Source organism: Aplysia californica, unplaced genomic scaffold, assembly GCF_000002075.1.
Source record: "Aplysia californica isolate F4 #8 unplaced genomic scaffold, AplCal3.0 scaffold00297, whole genome shotgun sequence".
NCBI classification, from domain to species: domain Eukaryota; kingdom Metazoa; phylum Mollusca; class Gastropoda; order Aplysiida; family Aplysiidae; genus Aplysia; species Aplysia californica.
This window is the reverse complement of record NW_004797567.1, coordinates 189,251-193,867: the sequence shown is the minus strand read 5'-3', so window position 1 is coordinate 193,867 and position 4,617 is coordinate 189,251. Positions and strand designations below refer to the sequence as shown.

General features: G+C 36.7%; 1 long non-coding RNA gene across 1 annotated transcript in view; it reads right to left on the bottom strand.

The window, feature by feature from the left end:
- Positions 1 to 2,787: 2,787 nt before the first annotated feature.
- LOC118477925 overlaps positions 2,788 to 4,617 on the bottom strand; it is an 11,157-nt gene continuing 9,327 nt past the window's right edge. Inside the window, exon 2 of the long non-coding RNA XR_004858696.1 lies at positions 2,788 to 4,249. This is a non-coding gene — a long non-coding RNA (uncharacterized LOC118477925). The remainder of the gene's footprint in view (positions 4,250 to 4,617) is intronic.

Genomic DNA, 4,617 nt, shown 5'->3' with positions numbered 1-4,617 from the left:
CCGCTCCTCTCCCTTCCCCCTCTCCCCCTCTCTCCCTCTCTTCCAGACCTCCCCCTCCCCCTCCTCTCTCCTCTCCTCTAGCAAGTTCCCGTTAAGTACAAGTTACTCAAGCAATGGGAGCGCAATAGGCCAGTTACTGCAAAAATGACCTCTCTACTTTGCCCTTCCTTTCAGCATCATAAGTGAAGGACAGGGTAAGATTATAACATAAAGCAGACACATGAGTAAGATTATAACATAGAACATACAGAAGAATAAGATTATAGAATAAAAACATTCAGAAGAGTAAGATTTTAGAATAAAAACACTCAGAAGAGTAGGATTTTAACATTATGATATTTTGTGTTATCCTAGCAGTGGCGCCCTCCAACCACCCGCTCCCATCATCTCAACGCCTGGTGTGGTGGAGGAGTGCATGATGTGGTTCTACTCTAATACAATTTGAGTTTCTCTTTTATGCATTCATTGAAAACTGAAGACTTATTAAAGCTAACGGAAAGGAAAATCAATTAAAACAGCGGTCGACAATGTCTTGAATTTATTCAGAAAACTGGTTGACCATATTATAATTTAGATAGAACAGTCAACGGTTTCGAGAAAAAATATCTAGAAACAAAACAAAAAAGAAAACAAAAACAAAATAAACTAAAAAAGCACACATTCCCGAAACTATCACCACCAACAAGGCATAGACCCTAATTATAGAAAGTGCTTGAATGACCACCATTTGTGGGGCGGTTGGACTTGTTTAATGTTTACACATTTATTGGTCATTAGTAACACGTGCACGTGCAATATCAGAGACGTGTAAACGAAAAGAGATTTAATTTAGATTTTTAAAAAAACCATCTTCCCAAAACAACAAAACAAAAAAATGCATACTATACTAGTCAGTAAAAATGGGAGTTTGCAAGTGCTGAAGGAAAAAATTAATGTCTTAAAAAACTCTGGTAGGAAACAAAACAAACAATATAATTATTCTTATCGGTACCGATGGCAGTAGCTGAAAAAATGCGCTAGGCTACCGAGCTCAATGTTTTGTGGTTTTTAGTTTAGTTTTGTTTCTTGTTTGGAGAGTGAGCCCTGGTGAAGTGAAGTTTCCTTATTAAGATGATTTTTGAATAGTACCTTTATTTTTAAAAAATCACATTAATAATGATTTTTTAAATTGAATATAAAAGACAAACAAACAAACACACAAACAATTAAACAAACTACCTGAAGTTTCTCTGTTTGAGTAAGAAGAACAACTAACGGGTCATAATACGAGTATGTCGTCATGATTGAACAATAAAGAGATAACATGATCCTGCACTACAAGGTGAACATAATATGATGATATTATATATACAAAGTGTGTCTGTTTGGAAACAGACTTAGTAAAGGCATTGTTCAACAATTGTTTTATTGAAATTATATTATTAATAGTTGTTATTAACCTAATATTTATTCATTACATAAAGGATATAAAACGTAATGTGAAGTGAAATACATAGTGGATGATAACAATGCTATAAATGTCTACGATGATTACAATGGTGTCAGGGGGAAGAAGTGTTATGGTGGCGATTAGGAAGGAGGAAACGATTCGTAATAAAAGGTGTAACTAGGACCTGTTGAAAAAAGTGCATATACATTCATATAATGTATAATAATAAAGTGAGTAATAATTTGAAATATAATATTGGGTCAATCATTTAGGACCTTTCAAAGATGGGTGAATCTTTGACACCCCCCCCCCCCACCCCGAAACGAAACTACATAAACACACACACACGCACACACACATACACACACACACGCACACACACATACATACACACACACACGCACACACACACACACACACACACACACACACACATACACACGCATACACACATGCATACACACATACACTTAACTCAACCAGGAAAAAGAAATAAAGCTAAACAACTAGCCTCCCATGCAGATATTAACCGTAAAATTATCAACAGAATGTAGTAGTTGTCTCCAGAGAATGATAATGCTGTTTCTTCTGTCATCCTTTTCTAAGAAAATAGAGATTAGGGGAAAGTGAGAAATGGGTTATTTTAGACAAACCATTTTATAGTACGTTATTGTTTTAGCGTCTGTAAAAATGGTCGCTTGCACTGTATGCTTTGCAGGAAGTTGAGATTATTTCAAAATGCTTTAAAGTCTGCCAAGGTAATAACATAGATTATAAAGCACATAGAGCTTGCTGTTGAGCGGGAGTTTTCACTATATAAATCGCTACCTCAGAATTACAAAGTTCTATCTGACATTTTGGGTCGTTTTGAGTTACTGAGGCCACGAGGTCAGAAAACAAATATTATTCAACCTGCTCTATCAAACTTGTGAGATTATTAGGAGATATGATCAAGATATTCAAAGAATTACATTCGGAAAAAGCTTGACATGATGAAAAAATCAAAATCAAATTTTTCAAAACTAGGAACTTTGCAGATAGAAGTTTGTAATTCTGAGGCAGCGAAATGCTATCTATTACATAATATATCTATTATTATACAAAACTGAAAGTAGGTAAATAGTAAATAAAATAAATAAATGTGTACTTACTGTGAGAGTCGTGCTTCCCCTTTACATATCCCATTGACACCAGTGGTGAGCAGACGACAAATTTCCCAGCCTCGACGAGGTACACACCAACCAGTGACGTCACACACGAACAGTAATTCCGTGGACGGAAGTGCGTGGTAAATTGTACAGCGGTATACTAACTTATGGTTTCCTTCACTTCCTTCACAAGAAATTGATTTTTTTTCTCCAATAACAAATCCCCAGAACAATCAATTAATGCCACTCACTTAAAAATCCGCGTGGACGAATTCTTTACCCCTCACTCTCACACAAGCGATGTAAAACATTTAAAAATGACTACTGCAACATCTATTATTTTGTGAATACAAATGACTCTATGATAACACGCCAACGGTGCTGGTTGGGTGTTCCTGTATTGAATCTGCATTTCACAAAATATGAATTCTCAAAACGTTTTATTTTCTTTTTGGTAAAGTTCAGAAATTCCCGACAACGTAGACGAGAGAACGTCGTTTTAATAATAGATTTTATATAATTGTGACGTACATCAGACTCAGAGGTCGCCAAAAGAAGGTGAATGGCATGGCGTATACACACCTCTCATTCGCTCATTTGCGGTGAATACACGCGCTAGTAATGGCCAATGTAAATCCTTGAATCATTAATCTTAATCCAAGTATTACTCTTACAGACGTAGCGCAGAAACTGATATCAAGTTAATTAACACACGCTCCAACACTTCAAGCGGTCGCTCTCATAATATTTGCGGTTAACTGATTTCATCCACTTTTGTTCCAAAGAAATCATTTTTATTTCTCCTTCAGAGCAAAATTCTAAACAAGAGCGCTTTTTGATTTGCTTAATTAATCTCTGCGCTGTTCTGAAAGTCTCTGGTTCACATTTCAAAAGAGCGAAATACTCACAAGCAATGCGGCACAATAAATACGTTCCTTGAATCGGCGAATGGGAGTTTTAGTAACTATCAAGTTATAATCTGGAATCAGTTCAGGTAAGGTGAAGGGCTGACACCAGTTTGAGTCAACGAGTGTCACAAATGTGCGCGAATGACATCAGCTCTAACCTTGGCAGTCGTGAATCAGAGGTAACGTTCGCTCGTGCCTGAGCGGAGACCGTTAAAAAATGTCTTGGCGCAGATCTCTCGCCGTGTTGCGTTCAGATCTCAGTGCCAAAGAAGAGGCAAGCAAGCAGACTCGAATTTTTGCGTCTCGTTTCTTTCAAATTCTCCACCAGAAGATTGTTTCTTTTTCACTTTCCTTTCGTTTCAAATTTGATTGAGTTATTGCTCTGAGTAATTTTCTCTTTAAGATTGTTTGTATAATATATTCGTATCTTTTCAAAATTTCGTTTTCTGCTTAGCCAGATGGCATGTTTCGCTTGCAGGAGAGCTGATAGCTTTTGATAAAATGTTTACCATGATTAAAGAAAAGCCAAACCGCAGAGCAACAGATACACACTTCGTAAAAGGTCACCATTGTTATGTCTTTGTGGGGTCACTGTGAGAAATCTCCAGGGTTGTGTTTGGTGACACTGCAGTGTGGCGGCAAAATAGGAATTGAAGAAAAAAAGGAAACACATGTAGACTAAACAGTTTCTTAGTTTCCTTCAGTTGTTTCCCGTAGACGGCTGGCCACCAGAGACGACGATTCCTCAAATTACAAAAACTGACCTGGAGGAGGGAAACAGAAAAAGAGTTGATGAAATTATTATATCACTTTACTTCCGTCAAACCTAATCAAATTTCTAAGAGCATTTCTCTTCAATCGAACTGAAAGACGAAAAGAGATATATATTTAACTTGTAAAGTTTGTCCAAGAAACTACAACAGTATAAATGCATTCCTTAAAACACATTTAGCCCAAGGGGAATGATAGCAAGGAGAGTAATACACATAATAATACATGTTAGTGGAATGCCTACAGGGAAAATAGTGGTATTAGCTACAACTACAAAGGCAAGAATAATATCAACAATACTTAAACTTTTACGTGTAAAGTAATTTTCCCTCTCTCTCTCTCTCTCTCTCTCTCTCTCTCT